The sequence below is a fragment of the Felis catus genome, chromosome E2 (genome assembly GCF_018350175.1).
Source record: "Felis catus isolate Fca126 chromosome E2, F.catus_Fca126_mat1.0, whole genome shotgun sequence".
In the NCBI taxonomy this organism is placed as follows: domain Eukaryota; kingdom Metazoa; phylum Chordata; class Mammalia; order Carnivora; family Felidae; genus Felis; species Felis catus.
Genome location: NC_058382.1, coordinates 13,802,067 through 13,823,077, shown reverse-complemented (window position 1 = coordinate 13,823,077; position 21,011 = coordinate 13,802,067). Strand labels below are relative to the sequence as shown.

Sequence of the window (21,011 nt, the reverse complement as noted above, 5' to 3'; positions counted from 1 at the left end):
CTGGGGTGGTTTGCCTTTATACCACCTAGGAGAGAAGGGTGGACTTTGGTTCTGTTTGTTAATTGTGCCATTTCACTTACCAGCTATAATGCCTTCCCCCACCCCCTCCTGCCCCGGGCTCACCGCTGAGCTTGGGACAAGCCAGCAAGGCAGGAAGAAGTGACCCCAGGGAGATCAAAAGGGAGGGGCCCCTAAGGCAGAATGTTGTTGCCCCTCAGGAGGGGCCACCCCAGAGCTGTAGACTTGGGTAGAGCAGTAGAAAAATTAGGAACCTCCGGATTTTGGAATATTTGGTTTCAGATTCTGAAGCTTTGGATTTGAGGTCAGAGTGAGAAGTGACCCAAAAGTTATGGGTTAGGGCATCTTGGGAGAAAATAATCCAAGATCTGGGTTTAAGGGTGTTGCAGTGAGACAGAATGTGTGGCTGAAGATTTGGGGTTTCTTGCTGAGGAGGGATGTATGATGAAAAGTCTTTCTCAGGAGGGGAAATTCCAGGGAGTGAATTTGGGGGTCTTGGAGTGACCCCTGGCTGTGATGGAGGTTCCTGGGAGAAGTATACAGGAATCCAGAGGGATCAAGAGCAAGCACCTGCCCCAGGCTTTGACCTGCTTTTGCTTTGGACACAGTGTCACCTCTGGTGCCCAGAATCCTCACTGGGACCTCAGAGCAAGGTCAGAATCAGTGTCATGGCCTGTCTGTGGTTGGGAAAGGGGTAGAAGTCCAGAGCCACATTCAAGTAGAACTTTCCTTAGGAAAGAAGAGTAACTCATGGTCTCAGTGGCAGATGGACTGGGCAGGACTTGGAAATAAGTAATGACATCCACCAGTATGTTGTCAAAAAAGTCCCAACTGTCTCAAGGGGTGTAATTTACAGAGAGCCACACCTGTCCTACCCAGTCCCTAGGGGAGCTCGCTAGGTTCATCATTTCCATGGTTGTTGGTACTAGTAGCAGTACTGATGTTTCCCATTTCGTAAGTGAGAAGACTGAGGACAGACAACAGAGGGTGGGCAAGGGCTCCTGTGTCTCTGAACTGTACGCTTACGCCCCCTTTCTGGAGCTGGGATTCCCTGTCAGTAGAAGGGGAGCACTTGAGAAGAGAAGGTGGGGGATGAGAGAGTGTGTGAGGTACCCTAGGGGTGATTGGGGATTGGGCAGGGTGGTCGGCAGCAGGCAAAGGGAATGACAGCAGGAGAACTTTGGGAAAACTCCTGAGTCAGGAGATAGCGGGGCCCTGGATGCTGAAAGTGGGTGTGAGGACAGATGGTGGCCCTGCTGTCCTCTCCTTGGTGACCTTCTTCCTTAACAAGAGGGTGCTCCCCTTTGGTGAGCACTAACTATGAAGAGGCAGGGTGCAAACTGTGATCTCATGGAATCCTTCTGGCAGTGGGGTTCCGTCATAGCATCTTCATTTTGCTGTTCAGAAGAACAAGCCTCCCTACAGCCACCTGCTGGAAGTCACACAGGTGGCAGGTAGGGATCTGGGATTTGAACCCTGTCCATTCCTTCCTCCATTGACTGACCTAGCCCACCCTGAAGGCCAAGTGGAGACCAAGTTTAGCAATGGGTGGTGTGGAGACTAGCATCAGTGTTGGACGCAGAGATACAGTGGCAGGCTCTGTTTTCAATCCTAGTGTCTAGGATTGGAAACAGGTTGGCCCTGAACTTGATATCAGGAGATCGTTAACAGAGCCATGTCTGGTGCCAGGAAGGTCTGAGAGCAGGCCCAGGTGGCCATCGGGGTGGCTTCAGGGTGGCATCACGCAGCTCTGGGGTTGGTCCCAGCAGACTCTGACATGAGCACCATGTGGGTGCTGGACTGGTCTTCAGTGGGCCTGAGAGGGGCCCCGATGGGCACAAGGCAGCATCTGATAGCTGGACCCCCTGCTCAGATGCCAGCCCTAACCTTAGAGGAGTGCAGGTGCATGAGGTTGGCACTCTAAGTACTGGTTTGTTGCTCTAGGTCCCTGAGCCAGAGTCCTATGGGGGAGGGAACAAGGGGCAGAGAACAAAGCAGAAAGAGGAATGTTGTTTGTTGAGTTGTGCTTTTTTTGTTGGTTTGTTTTATTGTATGTGTGTGTGTGCCTTGGCAGGGAATGTTTTTGGTTTTAATGAAGGGAGGGGTATTAGTACAGGCTTGGCAGGTATCAGTTTCCCTAAAGCCAACCAAGCCTATATTAACAATTAAGAGTATGATTAAGCTCTGGATTGGAATCCCTTGTCCCTTCTTTGTTGTGGGACCTTGAACAGGTCACCTCACCTCTCTGAGTCTCATGGGGCCAATGACAGGACCCACCTCTTAGCCTATTTTCAGAGGAGTCATGGGTTCATGCGTGTGAAGTACATGGCAGTAAGTGCCAACGAATGGTAGCTGTTCCTATTACTCCACAGGAGGAAGGACATGAGTAAGGGGTTCTCTAAATCCCCTTCTGGATTTGATCTTTTCTGGTCTAAAGTTCTGAATACTTCTTCTTTGGGAAAAGAGGAAGGGAGAGAAAGCCTTGTGGGAACCTGCCTGCCTTTCCTTCCTTGGCACAGCTGAGCCTTCCCCCCTGGGGCTGATAATATGACATTGACCTTGGGTGTGTGTGCAGACCAGTGTGCCTGAATGCACACCAGCCCTTGTCTGTCTATGGGTAACCGAGTACATGCTTTGGGGTATGCCTGTTAAGGGATGTCTACACATATATCTGTGTGTGCACCCTCATGTCTGACTGTGTGTTAATGGTGTATGTGCACATACTACTGATGACTGGGTATGGGCACGTGGATGGACACGTGTGTGTGTGTTCAGGCACAGTGTGTAGGCACGTGGGTCACGTTGTGTACACATGTCTGAGATCTGCTTGTGCCTATCTGTGTTTGCATTCAAACAATGCTGACCCGGCTCTGTCTCCCTTCTCTAAACATCAGCTGATTCCCTTATTTTTCAGGGTGTTGCCTCGCTCAGTTTTCAAGGGTTACACTCAGCAGAAAAAGCCTGCATCGGACGCATGTGTCCTGAGAGCATTCTGAGGTGGGTCAACTCCTATTGCATGAACTCAAATATCCACTCAGAAAATTCTCTCCCATAGTCTCCCCCAGGCTCCTGAGCCATTCAACACTTTTAAGACAGTCATCCAGGGGTGCTTGCGTGGCTCAGTCGGTTAAGTGTCCGACTTGGTCTCAGTTCATGTTCTCGCTGTTCGTGGGTTCCAGCCTCATGTCGGACTCTGCTGACAGCTCAGAGCCTGGAGCCTGCTTCCCATTCTGTGTCTCCCCCTCTCTCTGCTCCTCCCCCACTCGTTCTCTCTCTCTCTCTCTCTCTCTCTCAAAATTGAATAAACATTTTAAAAACATATTAAAATATTTCCAGACAGTCATCCAACCAGTGCTCAGTCAACCCACCACTCCATGACGCCTGTGCTGAGGGATGCTGAGGACACTAAGGTGACCAAGACAGACTGTGCCCCACCCTCATGAAGCTGTCATGCCACAAGGGAGACAGAGCAGCTACAAGTCAGTGAAGCTCAGAACACACAGGGCTGGGGTGAGAAGTCACAGACAGAGGAGTCATGGTGGTGATGGGGGAGACAGAGGAGTCAGGGCAAGGTTGGGGGAGACAGACAGAGGGGTCAGGGCAGGATTGGGTGGCACAGGTGTCTGTAGGGGCCCAGAAGTGGTACCTGTTTCAACCTTGTCAACTCAGGCTGAGTCACCTGAGGGCAAAGTAGGGGGTTTTCAGGGCAGGATAGGGAGAGTAGGGAGGGAGAATTCTGGGCAGAGGAATCCAAGTGCCAAGGCAGTGGAGCATGGTCGGGTGCTGTTAGGGTGGAAGGATCTGGGGCCCTGCGCACTGATGAGGCTGTAGCCATCAGCAGGGGTCAGACCTGCTGGACCTTATGTGACTTGGTGGGGAGCTGGACCGTGTCCTAAGATGATGGGGAGCCCCAGAAGGGGTGTAGGCAGGGGAAGAAGATGGTTACATTTGTGTTTCAGAGGGATTGTTCAGATTGTTGGAGAAGCTGAGACTACAGATGGAGAGACATAGAAGTAGCTTCTATAGGCTCCAGGTGACAGAGGACAGGGCCATGGGCATGGGGAGGAGGCATGGGCTGGAGAAAGATATGGAAGGACAAACGAATTCTTCCTTGGTTATGCGGTGGTTGTGTGGGGTAAGGTGGGGTAGAGCCCAGTGTGGGGGTAGGTGGGAGTGCCATGTATGGGTTTGGGGACACAGATCAGGAGCCGGTTTGAGGCAGGAGACATGTTGGGGAACCGGGCACAATCCCTGCTTCTAGGGATTTCTTAGACTGGTGAGAGAGCAGATCCGGATAAACCAAAATCTTCAATGATCCCATTAGTATTCATTAAGAATTATTTGTGATCATTTACTACTTGGGGTTGAGGATTGGGAGTGCTTCCTAGAGGCGGTGTCGTTTGAACTGGGTCTTGCAGGATGAGCTCACAGGTGGGGGAGGAGAGGAGGGCAGGGCAGAGAGAGCCTCACAAGCCAGGCTTGGCCATGTGAGATGGTGGGACAGAGCAGACATCTGTGACCGCTACACCCCCTGCTCCCTCTGCCATCCTCATCAATCAACTTTCTGTCCTCTACCCCCAGCCTGACCCAAACTCCAGAAAAAGCTGGCTCATGGTCACAAGTGTGCCTGAAATCTATGACCCTCTCCCAAATGAGATTTTTTGTTTAATTGAAGTAAAGGGGCACCTTGGCTCTTTCAGTCAGTAGAGCGTATGGCTCTTGATCTTGGAGTTGTGATTTCAAGCCCCACACTGGGTGTAAAGTTTATATGTATATATACATTGATACATATACATACATGCGTATATACATTTATATGTATGTGTATATATGTACATGTATATATGTATATGCATATATGTAAGTAAATAAATCAAGAAAATACTTATCTAAAAAATTAACCCTTTTAATGAAAACAGTTCATAGCATTTACTACAATTTACTACATTCACAGAGGTGAGAAATGAACCACCTCTCACTAGTTTCAAAGCATTTCCAAATGAGAATTTTAGGTAAGCCTTCTTGGTTTAAATTTATCTTTTTAATGTTTGTTTTTGAGAGACAGAGAGAAAGACAGAGCATGAGGTATGTGTCTGGGGGTTGGGGGGCGGCAAACAGAGAGGGAGACACAGAATCCGAAGCAGGCTCTAGGGTTGAGCTGTCAGCACAGAGCCCAACATGGAATTCAAATTCATGAACTGAGAGATCATGTCCTGAGCCAAAGTCAGACACTTAACAGATTGAGCCACCAGGTGCCCCTTCTAGGTTTAAATCTAAATGCTAGTACTGCTGACAATGATAGCATTCCGTGAGCCTATGATCTGACCCTGTGAAGCTCTCTATGGGCATCTTATTCAAGTCCTCACTGCAAGCCTGTGAGGTTGGGTTTATCATGCCCAGTTTGCAGATGAGTTAAGTAAGGCCCAAAGAAGTGGAAATGAGTTGTTTTGGGCTCCACGGCTGATCATGGTAGAGCCTGGGCCTGGCCTTGTGTTGACTCTAGATTTCATGCTCTTAACCACCACTCTGGGCTGCCAAGCCCCGCCTTTTTTCTTTATGAGACATCAGCAAACTCTTGCTGATAATCCTGTGGTTCTTGAAAAACTTCCCTGTAGGCCTAAAACCAAAGAATCCAAATGTTAAGCTAATAAAAGTAAAACCGGTCTTTCAATAGGAGGGAGGCTTGACCTCCAGTTGTGTTTGCATTCTTTGGGACATTAACCAAAGACTGGGTAACCAGTGTCACACAGTGAAGGGGAGAATGAGTAGAACAAGGTGTTTGATCAGAGACTGAAGTGTTTGTGTTCAGGTTTCAGATGGCGGCCAGGATCAGGGTGGGCTGCGGGAGTGTGGCTGAAATGGCATCAAGGGAAGGCCAAGGAGAAGGAGAAAGTCAAGGTGCTTTCTGTCTGGTTGCTGACTCAGCTCTTGCCAAAGGCCACTCTCATGCCTTCTTGCAGGAGCAGGGCTGCTCTTGGAGGAGAGAGAGGGAGAAAGTTTGAGAGAAGACAGGGCCAAAGGAGACAGATTCAAAAAAAAGGAAGGGTTTTCCTAAGAGGGTGGAGGGCTATACTCCAGAGGTGCTGTGGGGAGTTTCTGACTCTGGTCATGGTTGAGTAGCACCTACTGGATCAAGCATCCTGAAAATAACAGCCACCAACTCAGAATAAAATGTTAAGAACAGCAGCAGCAGCAGCAGCAGCAACAGCAACAACAACAACAACAACAAATGATTCCCTGACATCACTGGAGAGTGGATCAAAGCAGGCAGATAATGAATGGGGTCAAAAGAAAGGAATTTCCAGTGATTAAAGCTTTTGGCCTGAGGCAGGTGGGGACAGTGCCGTGAGGATGGCTGGAACCCAGGCAGAAGCTTTGTTAAGTTTTCTGAGTTGAAGGATTAGAGGACAGCATGCAGAGTGACTACAGAGCCTGGTGGCAGCGGTGATAGGGTCTCCAAAAGGTGACAGCTGGAGTTGGGGAGCCCCAAATCTGTAAAAACTCTGCCCACATGTCTGACTGTTTGTTGAAGTGCTTAGGTGCTCGGAAACTCCCCGAGGTGGCAGGTGAGGTTAAAAGAACTTAAAAGAGATTTCAGAGCTGTGCATTTGAGTTCAGTCAAGTTAACTGCTCCCTAAAACAAAACGAAAGAGATTAATATTCTTCCGTAGAACGTTAGAGAATCCAGAGTCTTTATAGTATATTACTTGCCATATCCAGGATAAAATCCAAAATATATGGGCATAGGAAGATACAGGAATATATGACCATACTCGAGAGAAAAGGCAATTGATGGAGATTCAGCCTGGCATGTTCATAATGTTGGAATTTATCTGAGGAGATTTAGAAGCACCTATTATGTCCATGTTCAAAGATGTCTGTGGTTTTGAGAAGCAAGAGGTATTGACCTACCTTCTGACCGTGAGACTCATCAGAGGTGGTCAAATGTGTCACCTTCATTGGAGAGAGTGTTAGGGAAAGCTGTGCTCTTGAGAGGAGAGCCTGTTTTGAATAAGATTGGGAAATGGACAGAAAATTTGGACAAGCAGTTTATGTATGAAGCAAACATTAATAGGACACCGACTATGTGCCAGGCGCTGTTTCAGTGGTTGAGGATATAGCAGTCAAGCAAACGGTCCAGCCTCTGACCCTGTGTGGTTACATTCTAAATGTGTCCAGGAATTTAGGTCAAAGACATTCTGCTCAGAAACCCACTTGGGGAAAGGGTCATGGAAGCAGGAAGGAAATAAATGGTGTTATAACAAGCCAGCAGATAATAATAATGGCCGTATTTATTACTATAGCTAATGATTATCAAATGCCATGCGAGAACTATGCTAAGTGAGATTTTAGCAACAGCTCTGTGAGATAGGGTATGTTACTCTTTTTTAAATTTTTTAATGTTTATTTATTTTTGAGACACACACACACAGAGCATGAGCAGGGGAGGGGCAGAGAGAGAGGGAGACAGGATCCAAAGCAGGCTCCAGGCTCTGAGTTGTTAGCATAGAGCCCAACGTAGGGCTTGAACTCACAAGCCGTGAGATCATGACCTGAGCTGAAGTCAGATGCTTAACTGAGCCACCCGGGTGCCCCTGGTTATGTTATTCTTTACAGCTTTCAAGTGAAGAAGCTGAGATCACCAACTCAGAAGTTGCAGAGCTAAGGAATCAAGTCTGCCTGTTCAAAGGGCTCCATCTTTTAATCACTAGACCATATGGTATCTACCAGGCAGGCGTTGGAAATAGTAAGAGGAACAACAACAGACTGGTTTGAGTGAAATCAGTTCACATACAGCTTCAATAGCTAGTGATACATACACTTTAACCCTTACATGAAGTTCGCACTCGGTTTTGAGAGCATGGCATTGGGCTCTTTTAAGGAGTTTGGTCTTTTGGGACACCTTTCGGAGTTGGCCTGCATTTGAGAATTTCCACAATTTCTGACCAGATTTCAACTCTGAGTCAGCCTTGCTGTTAAGGTAAGTCAGAGAGAGGAGATTTTAAAATCTTGGGGAAATGCACACAAAGTAGTTTGCACTTCCTGTAATTTCAGAATTAGCAAGGTCAACATTTTTTAAAGTTTATTTATTTACATTGAAAGAGAGAGAGAAAGAGAGAGAGCATGTGCAAGTGGGGGAGGGGCAGAGAGTGAGGGAGAGAGAGAATCCCAAGCAGGCTCCATGCTGTCAGCACAGAGCTTAACTCAGGGCTCAATCTCATGAATCGTGAGATCATGACCTGAGCTGAAATCAAGAGTGAGACACTTAATTGACTGAGTTACCCAGGTGCCCCATAAGGTCAACATTTTATCCCTCTCTGCATTATGGCTTTTTCTGCTAATCCCAAGGAGATGGGCAGAAAGATGTCAAGGGCCAGAGAGAAACACTGGAAGTTTAAAATGAAAAAAAAAATTTTTTTTTAATGTTTATTTATTTTTGAGAGACAGAGAGATACAGAGTGCAAGCAGGGGAGGGGCAGAGAGAGGGAGACACAGAATCCGAAGCAGGCTCCAGGCTGTGAGCTGTCAGCACAGAGCCTGACGTGGGGCTCAAACTTACGAACTACAAGATCATGACCTGAGCCGAAGTCGGACGTTTAACTGACTGAGCCACCCTATCTTTCCATGTTTAAGCTCAGTGAGTACCCCTTTGTTCTGCTTAAGCATGTGTATCATATAGCACCTGACCAATGCCAGTGCTATGTCTGTTCCCATGGGATGGGGACAAGGTCCTTCCATGTGGCAAAAGAGAGGTGCACTAGAGCTGAATTGCCCTGTATCACTGCTAGAAAAGACTATGGGGGATGAATAGGCACTATTAAAGCTGATCTTGCCATCTCTTCTCAATGTCAATTCATCATTGTTCCATCCAGTACTTGACTATGCTGTATATTCCTTGGCAACTCTGATACCAAGATGCGGTGGGCAAAAGTGTTTGGATTTCTATTTCTGGTGGTTGTCATGGTGATGATTTTTCCTACCCTCCACGTAGTTGGTGTCCTCTCCTGGGATTGGTAACCAGTGCATGGTGGTTCTGCTCTCTTGGGATTGATAACCAATGCATGCTGCTCTGCTAGACAATGCACATGTGGATTATTTATCTTATTTTTGTCTTTCTAAACACAGTTGAAATAAACATCCCTGTGTTTCCATCTCTGCATGCTTTCCTGAAGTATAATTGTTGGGTCGAAAGGTATGTACAGAGAAGACGTTTCTTTTTTTGAAAAATTTTTATTAGTTTATTTATTTTTTGAGAGAGAGAGAGAGAGAGAGAGCAGAGGAAGGGCAGAGAATGAGAGGGATAGAGAGAATCCCAAGCAGGTTCCACGATCAGTGCACAGAGCCTGATGTTGCGAGATCATGACCTGAGCTGAAATCAAGAGTCAGGCACTTAACTGACTGAGTCACCCAGGTGCTCCAATGAGAAGATGTTTCTAAAACTAGAGATAATTAGACAAATCACAAAAAATAGAAAGAATTTGACTTCATAAGTAATAAATTATTTAAGAAATCTGAATTCAAGGGAAAACGCATCATGAAAATCTCTTTACCCAAAACTCAAATTCTGAATATAAAGTAGGTACATGGGTCAGAGATAGAAACTGATAACTCAGAAAAGTAGAAATGCAAGGATGAACACACAAAAGTCCTGTCTCATTACTAATCAAAGAAACAAAAACCTAAACTCATAGCATGTTGCCTTTACTTGATCATTAAATTGGCAAATTTTGAAAAGAATGACAATATATGTGTCTCATGAGGGAGCAGTGTGGGAAATTTTGGTAAAGAAATGATAAAAACCAAACATGAAGGTGTTAAGGACAATGATGGATATGGATAGAGAGGGCTTTTCACACACTACAGAGTTAACGTCTCAAGAGCTTCTGGACAATCCATAAAGAATTCATTTGCTTTTATTGATGACCCATCTAACTGCTCAAGGGCAGAACTAGCCTCTGATAGTGGCCAGCTCATCAGCAGCCCATTCAAGAAAAGGAAAATGAAGTCCACATTCCCCTAATGCCTAGCTTTTCCTTCTGTGTCTATCATCTTTCTGTTATATAACTCTGGTTCTGGTCTTTGTTAGATGAAACCCATATATTACTGGTCTTCCTTGATACCAGTAATTAATGTGCTGGACTATGAGCCATGTGGTCTGTGACTGACTCTATCCTGGTCACCTTAGTGTCAGCAGATTCCAACCGTGTGCAGGACTGAGGACAGGAATGTGTCTGGTTTTTTTTTTTTTTTTTTTAGTTTACTTATTTATTTTTGAGAGAGACAGAGACAGAGACAGAGAGAGGAGATAGAGAATCCCAAGCAGCCTCTACACTGTAGTGCTTAACTGATTGAGCCACCCAAGTGCCCCTCGATGTACTTTTTTTGATGGAATGAGACTCTGTCAGTTTTGTGTGGCAATCTGGGTCTCTTCCTGCCCAATTTTTTTCATACATTCTTTTTCATTCGCAGGTGTCACATCAACACCTGGATTTGAAGACCTTCCTGACCCATTCTGTTTCTTCTCTCTCTAATCATTCACAGGCATTACCCCTCTGTGAAATGCTTACCCATCCTCTGCTTCCCAGAACACCCAATGGACATATTGTGTACATAAGAATGACGTTTGTTGTTTCTGGCTCACCCCCATCTCAAAATCCCTTCCAGTTTTTGGAAAATTCCCTATTCTGAAATTCTTGGTGAGGAGCAAGGTTTTGCCATCCATCACAGCAGATGGAAGAGCCATTTATTCTTCCTCACCAAACCCTGAGCTCCAAAGCTTTAACATGTGACTTACTGGATAGTCCTTCCTGGAACTCTGAATCGTGAGGAAGTAACACAAAATCACAAATACCATCAGGAAGTTGTCCACAGTGGTGCCAATGGGTCAAGAGTCCCATGGCAGTGGTGCAGTGCCAGGGTTGCAGGTGTCATTGGGGGGACAATGGAGGCAGCAGCCCCTGGCTGTTAACTCTTTTTTTTTTTCCTACTCACAGTTTGAGCCTGTGTCTCCAGAATTCAGAAAATAATATGCACTTATTGATAAACTTACAGCAGCCAGCAGCCCTATATACTTAAGTAGCCAAAATCTGTTCATGTTCCCTAAAATTACAAAGCCAACTATTATGGGGACTCATGTGCCTGGGACACATGAGGTTAAGAGAGAGATTCCAAAGAATGAGGTCTCATCCCTGACCCTCTATGTCTCCCACCCTGCATCCAATTAATCAGCAAACCCTGCCAGTTCTATCTTCATAGCAGATTCCAAATCCACCTACTTTTCCCCGCTTGCACAACTGGTATTTCTGCTATCCCTCCCTCAATCTATTCTTCATGCATCAGCTAGAGTTTGCTTTTAAAATAAGTCAGTGTATGGGGGCGCCTGGGTAGCTCAGTCGGTTGAGCATTTGACTTCAGCTCAGGTCATGATCTTGCGGTTTGGGTTTGAGCCCTGCGTCGGGCTCTGTGCTGACAGCTTGGAGCCTGGAGCCCGCTTTGGATTCTGTGTCTCCCTCTCTCTCTGCCCCTCTCTTGCTCGCACTCTCTCTCTTTCTCTCAAAAATAAATAAACATTTTTAAAAATTACCAAAAAAAAGTCAGTGTATGCCACCCTATGCTCACCAGGAACCATTATCTCACTCAGACTAAAAGCCCAGGTCCTTATTGAGGTCCATGAGGCTCCACACAATCTGGCCTTTTCATGCCCTGCCCTCTTCCCATTTACCCCTACTCCCTCCCTCCCTCCTCCACTCCAACTACAATCTCTTTGCGGATTCTAGAACACACATGCACAGCCTCCCACCTTACCACTCTGCTGTTTTTAATCTCCTTACCAGAAACACTTATTCCCAGATACCTGCATAACTTGCTCCTCCAACACCTTGTGAGACCTACCCTGGCCTGATTATAATCCAAAACTTGGAATCTGTGCTGTTCTAACATGCTGTATCATTTACTCATTGGTTATGTTTATTCTTCATTGTCTACCTCTCCCACTAGAATGAAACTCCACCAGGACAGGAGTTTGGGTGTGTTTTGTTCACTGATGGATCCCAAGTACCTGAAGAAGGTACTGGCACATGTTGGGTATTCCATAAACATTGGTTGAGTAAAATGAAATATGAGGGAAAGCTTTCATCCAGCAAGCATGTTGATGGAGTTTGGAAATAGAATAATAGAAGTCAGGGTGTCTGAACTATTCATCAAAATGGAATGAGGAGAATTTGGAACTGGGACTTGTGAAAGAAGTTCCTTCTAGACCAGGAAGGCAGGTTTAGAGGGAGAGAAGATTGATGGAGGTGGGGGTCAAGGAGCCAGCAAGACGGTTGAATATGGAGTATTAAGGGGATGGACCATCAAGTGGGAAATCCCTGGTGGTTGACTGCTAGGAAGGATAATTAGTAACAGGGATGTCTTGAGGGCCCCTGGGTGGCTCAATCAGTTAAGCCTCCAACTCTTGATTTCAGCTCAGGTCATGATCTCACTGTTGGATCAAGCCCCGGGTCCGGCTCTGCAATGGCAGTGCGGATCTTGCTTGGGATCCTCTCTCTCCCTCTCTCTTTGCCTCCTCTCCCTCTCTCTACCTCGCCTGCCTCTCAAAAATAAAGAAATAAATATTAAAAGAATAATAGGGATGTATAAAATGTCATTTTAAGTTGTTTTCGAAGTCCTACAGTGATAGCACACACAACACACAAGAAGCCTGCTACACACAACAGTCTTGATACTCTGGCTGCATTTATTTTAATTTAATTTAATTTAATTTAATTTAATTTAATTTTATTTTATTTTATTTTATTTTATTTTATTTTATTTTATTTTATGTGGGAGATGATAATCAGGGAGAAGATTGGTGAACTACATTTGGGTCACTATCAGTGCACACCTACACATGAAGACATAGAATCTACAGCAAGAATTTGGTGGAGATGGGAAATGCGGGTGGAGGGGAACGTGAGAACGCAAATACTTCAGGTTGTTGCTGAAATCTGGGACAGCGCATTGCTTTTCTACTGGATGCAGCCGATACACAGCTCAATATTTGCAGGTGGCCCTCACTGACCCGCAGAGCCATGACAGTAGGAATAGTACCTTCTCTTAGAGCTGTTGGGAGAATTTAGAGATGAGGTGGTGCACCTGTACCGGTGGAAAGAGCTGTGTTCTCCCACGGTTCCTTTCTTGCCCAATAGGGGGCGCTCAGCGGGCTTTGAGGCAGAGCTCATAGGTCGGAGGGATGTTGCCAAAGCCTGAGACCCTGGGTGTGATATCTATGTCATCGGGCGGCACCAGCGGGTGTAAAGAGAAGTTCTGAAGGATGGAGGTGAAGTAGAGAAAGAGTTCCATGCGGGCCATGGCCTCGCCCAGGCAGATGCGCTTTCCTGTGGGCACAGGGGAGGGCGAGAAGTCGGCTCATATCTGCACTGGGATGATAAGGGTGTGGGGAGCTTTCTGGCCCCATCACCCTTCTGACCCTGCTCAGCATCCCTGGGGTCATGATAATACCTACTTTCTGGGGTTATTATAAAGACTCTTACAGAGAGTGCTCAGCTTGGATTTGCCATTTATAGGGGGCCCAACATGTGGCAGCTACTTCTCTGATGGTTTGATTCCACCAGATCCCAAGGTGGAATGGTTCTAAAAAATCCTTGAATTTGAAGATTCTGTGCATTTCAATTTCTCAAAGCTTTATCAAATGCCTACTAGGTGCCAGATACTAGTGAGGAAAAAAAATTTTGAAAAGAAAGCTCACACTTAAAGAGTGCTTACTACTTGTTGGTCACTCTTCCAATAGTTTGGAGAAATGAATCTCCATTTTAAAGATTTTTCTTTTTAATTTTTGAGAGAGAAAGAGAGCACGTGCAAGTGAGCGGGGGAGGGGGAGAGAGAGAGGGAGGCACAGAATCCCAAGCAGGCTCCAGGCTCTGAGCTGTCAGCACAGAGCCCAGTGTGGGGCTTGAACTCACGAACTATGAGATTATGAGAACTATGAGATTATTTTTTTTTTTAGGGAGAGAACACAACCATAAGCTGGGGAAAGGTAGAGGGGAGAGCGGGGTGGGGGGGGGGCTCTTAAGCAGGCTCTACCTTCAGTGCAGAGCCAGTGGCTGGGCTATATCCCAAGACCCTGGGATCATGACCTGAGCCAAAATCCAGAGTCGGAAGCTCAACCAACTGAACCACCCAGGTGCCCTATGATTCTACCATTTGTAAATGATGGGGTGGGGTCCTCTTTCCTAACCACAGCACTGACTCCAGGTTCAATGTGGTTTATACTTAAAATACTATTCTAAGCTAGTATGTCATGGGTCACAAGCTACTGTTCATTAGGCAAAACCACCTGCTGCCTATTTTTGTACTGCCTGTAAACTATTAAAAAGAAAACCACAGGCCCAAAATGGAATCACTTATGTTAGGCCAAGTCATCAAACCAGGCTCAATATCTAACCTAATGGCAGTTTCAACCTCCCCTCCCGAAATGGAGTCTTAACCAGTTAGGAATTGTTTGATCAACTCCAATGAGGTGAGCTGTCACATGTACCCTCTCCATCCCCCAAAGGAAAATGAGGTAATTCATCTAATAAGGCCTCCTGCTTTTCCCCTAGGGGAAGGTGACCTTGCCTGAAACAATCCTTTCTTTTCCTTTGCTAATAACTTCTTGGCCACCCTCCTTCCTATAAAGACCTTCCATTTCTACAAATCACTTAATAAATCCAATTATATATTCAAATTAACTCAACTGAATATTTGTTCTTTAAGAAAACTAAGAATGCAGGGGCACCTGGGTGGCTCAGTCGGTTAAGCGTCTGACTTTGGCTCAGGTCATGATCTTGCAGCTCGTGAGTTCGAGCCCTGCATCAGGCTCTGTGCTGACAGCTCAGAGTCTGGAGCCTGCTTTGGATTCTGTGTGTCCCTCTCTCCCTGCCCCACCCATGCTCATGCTCTGTCACTCTCTGTCTCTCAAAAATAAATAAACATTAAAAAATTTAAAAATTATACTTTAAGAAAATTAAGAATGATTTTCACATTTTAAATGGTTGAAAACAATCAAAAGAAAGGTAACATTCTGTGGCATGTGAATTCAATGAAATTTAAATTTCTATGCCTATTCAAATTTCATAAATAAAGGTTTTTGGCATCACAGACTTTCTCATGCATTTTTGTACTGTCTGTGATCACTTCTGCAGGACAGTGGGGCAGTTGAGTAGTTCAGACTGTATAGTTCAGACAGATACAATATGGCTGGTAAAAACTAAAATATTTTCTATTCCATCCTTAACAAAAAGAGTTTGCTGACCTCTGTTTAGTGCTACTCCTTTTCTAATTATCAGAGTCAATGCTTCTAATATCCTATGATTCCAAGATTCTGGGATTCTGGGAAATAGCATTCAACTTCCATTCAGACTTGAATGTCAAATACAGACCAATGGTTGGGGGGGCACATCTAGCATGTTCCTGGGGGTGAACTCAGGCCATAGAAACCTACCAGAGGAAAAAGGTACAAAGGCTTCATTCTTCTTGAAGCGGCCCTGCTCATCCAGGAAGTGTTGGGGATAGAAGGCATCTGGGTTGCGGAAGTATTTGGGGTCTTTGAGGACAGAGCCAAGTAGAGGGAACACATCGGTGCCCTGGGATGAAAATGGGAAGTTATGAGAAATCAGTGTTGGAGGATGGGAGCAGGGTACCAGGGGGAGAGACGGGTGGGGTAGAGGAAGAAAGGGTAACAATGAACCCAACTCCACCTTGGGCAGAAGGTAGCCTCGGAAATGAGTGTCCCGGATGACATTATGGGGGACACCCATGGGTACGATATCTGTCAGTCTCTGTATCTCATGGATCACAGCGTCTGTGTAGGGCATCTTGGCTCGGTCATCTACACTTGGGATTCGGTGTGGTCCAATCACCTGGTCAATCTCTTCATGGATCTTGGCTAGAAGGGGCCAGAAAACAAAGCAGACAAGGACACAGGGCGTGTTTCTAAAAGCCAAGGCTAGGCTATGGGTTTGTATCTTTAATACCTGTGGACCCTGAGGGAGCCAACCATGCGTGTTTGCATTGCCCCTTTATTCTTAACACCTGACACATTGGTGGGGTTAATAAATACTCGTCAGACCATTGGGAGGCACACAGCCTGGAGACTTGAGTGCCCACTGGGATGTTTGGTATTTATCTTGAAAGCACGAATGAGCAGGGCAGTGTCCCCATCCCAGATAGGCTTTCATACACAGACTTTTGACAGACTGGGAAAAAAGTACAATACATAACGAGGATAAGATGGAAGCAAGTGACAGCAATTATGTAACAGGAATTAAGAACACTATTGGTGCAGTTACCCCTCCCTGCACCTCCTGGATGAGTGACCTTGAGGCAAATGGCTTTACCTTCTGAGCCTGTTTCTTCATCTTCCAAATGGGTGTGATGGTCCAAGTTCACAGAGTTGTAAAATTTACATAAAATCCAGTATGCAAGTAACTAGAACAGCACCTAGCACATAGCAGGTGTCCATTAAATATGTGATTATTTAGATTAGCAAAACATGACTAGGACAATGGAGGAGAGACTAGAAAAGTTTGGGTGGAATCAAGTTAATCTCTCCCATCATCTATAATGAGGAAAAAAATTTTTTGGCTTGTTTTGAACTGCATTAGAAGGGAGACAGGCCAAAATTAGGGGTTTTCCTTAAGCAAGGAATAAGGTCCTCATCGCTAGAGTTACCCAACCAGACCAGATTGCAATTTGTTGGAGATGGAGTCTGTCTGATTCTGGCACTATAGTCAGCTAAATAATGTCCATCAAATATATCTACCTCCTAATCCCTGGAACCCATGCATGTTACCACATAGGACAAAAAAGACTTTGAAGACATCATTAAGTTAAGGATCTTGAGATGTGGTGATTATCCTGGATTATTCAGGTTGGCCCTAAATATAATCACAAGTGTCCGTATAAGAGGGAAGCAGAAGGGTCAGAGTCAGAGAAGAAGATAGGACAACTGAGGCAGAGAGATCTGAAGATGCTATGCTACTGACTTTGAAGATGGAGGAAGGGTCATGAGCCCAGGAATGCAAGAAATACAGCTCTCAGAGCTGAAAAAAGCAAGGAATCTGATTCTACCTTGGTTTGGCCCAGTGAAAACCTGTGTGAACTTCTGAACTCCAGCACTGTAAGATAATAGGTTTTGTTAATTTATTATGACAGCCATAGGAAACTAACATAGGCACCAAGTAGAAGATTCAATTAAATGGCCTTCCAAGCCAGAGATTGTGAGATTCCATATCCTGAGATTCTGAAGTGTGAAGAGTGTAAAGCTATGGGGTTATAAAGTATTGAGTGTACGTCTTCTTCTCTGTTGGGAGTGGGAGTCACCAGGTAGGCAGTTCAAGTGGACCCTCACCTTCCACCTCAGGATGCTTCATCATTAGCAGCAATCCATAACGTAGTGTAGAGCTCACAGTCTCTGTGCCCGCAAAGAAGAGGTTGAGAGTGGTGAGGACCAAGTTCTTAAGATTGAACTCCGTGTGGGGATTATTTTTATCCTGAAAACGAGAGGGATAGGAAATCGAATTACCTTCTGTCTTTATCTTCTTCTTTTCTCCCTTTGTGAAAACACAACTGATGGGTAAACTAAGTGGGTATCTGGGAGAGGAAATAGCCAAAGCAAAGTTCCTGGGGCAAGAGGGCGCCTGGTGTGTTAGAGAAATAACAAGGAGGAGGCCAGTGCAGTTGGAGTGGACAGTGAGGGGAACAGGAGGAGAAAAAAGTAGAGATTTGAAAGTTCTAGGACATTAAGCTATATAATTGTAAACTTCCAAGTGCTGAGGTTTGTATAATAAAAAATATATATGTTTCTAAAATTCTAAGACTCTGTGATACTGAAGTTAAATTTCTACATATTGAAGACTTTTAAGTTTAAACTCATGCTTAAAGACTTAAAAGTCTAAGCTTCTCAAATTCTAAGACTGTAAAGACTGGTTTTCTATATTTGTAAGTCTCTGGTAGTTGTAATCATAAATGATTTAAAAGGGATCAGGTTTTAAGTTTCATTGCTCCTAAAATTTTTAGATTCAAAGTTTATTTTAAAGGTGTAAGAGTTTATGTATGCTTTTACAGTTTCTATATCTCATCCATAAATAAAAGTCAACCATGTGAAACAATACTTTCTCTTTTGTCTATAACACGTTTATAGGTTAAAGTTGCAGTTTATAGGCTAAAGATAATGAGAGGAAATGATTGGGGAAAAGAGAAGAAGTACCTGGTGCATCTTGATGAGGAAGCAGTCAATGAAGTCCCGAGGGTTTTGTGGGTCAAGAGATACTTCGTTGATCTTGACCCTTGAGGCAATGAAGTCCTTGAGCTCCTCTATCAAGTAGTAGATGCGATTGTGTCTTCCTGGCAAATATTGCATGACTCCAGAATACATGTCATATAGCTGTGGGGAATAGGCAAAGAGGGTTTGTCAACAATGGGCACCTGGGGTCAGCATAGGCTGATTCTGGAGCCAGATAGTCAGGCTGAACATCCAGCACTGGGTCTGAGGATTGGGTGAGTCCATTTGCTTCTTGGAGACTCAGGGCATATTGATACTTGCCTCCCTGGGCTGTGGGGAGGATTAAGCGAGGTATAGGCAGATGCTTAGTTAACTGAGATTGGGGGTGGGCAGGGAGGTGGCTGGTGGGCACCTGGGCCCAGGGTGTGCTCATCTCAATGAAACTCTCATTGATCATCTGCAGCAGCTTCAGGAACTGCTTGTCTTCATAGTCAAAGCGGCTTCCAAAGACGACAGAACTGATGACATTTGAGACAGTGCGGCTCAGGAAGAAGGTGGGTTCGATGGGGGAACCTGGGTGATAGAAATTGTCTATGTTAGAGGCAATGATTAGGAGCATGGGATGGGGAATCATTCAGTCACAGATATGAGTCCTGACTCCACTGGTTCATAGCACGTGTTAGTTACTTCATTTGTTTTGTTTTGTTTTGTTTTTTTGTATTTTGAGTCTAGATTTCCCAGTCTGCAAATTGGTTTAGTAACCACTAAACCTGAGGCTTCAATATAATTATCGATGTGAAATGCTTAGCACAGTCCCTGCATGTAGTAAGTACTCAGAAAATGCTAGTGGAGTTTAATCATCACCTTTTGGCATTAGTATTTAATTAATTGTGTTTGTGCTGTAGAGTCACAGATTTGGGAAAGAAGGTGTGGTATGGGACACATTAGGGGAAAAAAGGATGGCTGAATTCCGTGTATCTCTATCAATGACTCCATTTGAGCTATTAAGAAAAATTTTCCCTTGGCCTCAGCTGCACCATTTAAAATAGGATTCTGGGGGTGCCTGGGTGGCTCAGTCAAACATCAGACTTCAGCTCAGGTCACGATCTCACTGCTCGTGGGTTTGAGTTCCACATCGGGCTCTGTGCTGACAGCTCAAAGCCTGGAGCCTGCTTCTGATTCTGTGTCTCCCTCTCTGTCTGCCCCTCCCCTGTTCATACTCTCTCTCTTTCTCTCAAAAATAAATAAACATTAAAAAATAATTTAAAAAAATTAAAAAATAAAACAGGATGCTGGATTGGGGGACAATTTCTCCAACACAACGCTTCATAGTCACAAATACACAATTTTGCAAATAATTTCTGGGGGTACATGAATGTTCAAAGCCTTTATGTAGACTGTTTAGCATCCACGAGACCCAGAAGAAAAATCTCTGATTTTGAGAAATTTATCTATCTCTTATCTATTCATCTCTGTAGTTCTTAGCTTCCATGTCTTTTCTTCTCCAAATCCCATTGGTTTCAGACCTTATTTTGGGGCAGTGATCAGACTCCTTAAAAAATATAATCAAATGGGCTTAAGAGTTTCAGATCTGCAAGATGAAAAAATTCTAAAGATCTGTTTCACAACAATGTAAATATACTCAACACTGAAAAGTACACTTAGGAATGGTTAGGATGGTAAAAATTTATGTTATGTTTTTATAATAATTGTATGTATGTGTTATATGTATACAGATATATGTAATTAAATTTGATCCTGTCACCAGAAAAAGGTACTAATTTACACATTGTAAAAGTCTACATATGATTTCAGGAGCTCATAAAATTCTTGAGATCCACTGATTAAAGCTTCTGCACAAGTGGTCTTGAAGGGTCTTTCATGTTAACTTTTAACATGGAACCTGGCTGGAAATCTTAGTGAACCCTTAGTCTTTTTCATCATTTCCCATTCTAGAGCTTTCTCCCACCAAGGCCCATCTTCTCACGACTGAGCTCTCTATAACCATTCAGTCATCTTGTAGCCCTGCCCCTTGTGACCTCCATACCCTTGGTCTTCCGTAATTCTTCTAGTAAGAAGCCAGCCTCCTCCTGGATCCGCTCCTCAATGCTCCGTTTTCCCATCCCGAAGTCCCGAAGAATGGTCAGGGAGAAGCGTCGGAGAATCCTCCATCGTTCTCCATTAGCCAGAGCTACACCTGCCAGAATCTCAATGTCAGCCTCCTGCCTCCCCTCCCCTTCCTGTGTCCAACTCTGTGATACACGAGGATTGGGATAAATTATGAAAGCTCTAGACTCTGCTCTCAAGGAAGCCCCTCCCAACTTCCTAGGCTTGATGGAGAGACTGTGGTTCCCTCCCTACAGGACCTCAAAAACAGTCTAGGATTGAGATGGAGGGAAAGGAAATTAGGCTGGCAATGATTGGGGGAGATGAAGGAGAGTTTCTTACAGGATAAAAACCCAGAACAGGATAAATAACTGGATGGATGCATAGGAATGTGGAGGGAGGTACAGATAGAATGCCATACACAATATCCTGGAATAGGGGACTACTTCTATTTTCTCATACCATTTGGATTCTCTAGACATAAGCATGCACATACACAGAAGCTTACACCTGTACATCAATATACCTACACAAAAGGAATTCCCTTCTAGTAAGAAACATTTAGAAATTACTAGATGTGCATGGATTGATGAATTAATGTTTGGAAACTTAATGAATTATTTCA

General features: G+C 44.8%; 1 long non-coding RNA gene across 4 annotated transcripts in view; it reads left to right on the top strand.

Annotated features, from left to right (window-relative positions):
• The first annotated feature begins 1,372 nt into the window (after positions 1-1,372).
• Positions 1,373-21,011, top strand: part of LOC102899950 — a 45,038-nt gene continuing 25,399 nt past the window's right edge. For 2 of the 4 annotated variants that reach the window (XR_006590440.1, XR_006590439.1), the window contains exons 1-3: positions 1,375-1,472; positions 2,933-3,015; positions 18,744-18,834. This is a non-coding gene — a long non-coding RNA (uncharacterized LOC102899950). Of the gene's footprint in view, positions 1,473-2,932; positions 3,016-9,144; positions 9,212-18,743; positions 18,835-21,011 lie in introns of all 4 variants that reach the window. The other 2 variants (XR_006590441.1, XR_002149851.3) reach the window with 2 other exon arrangements.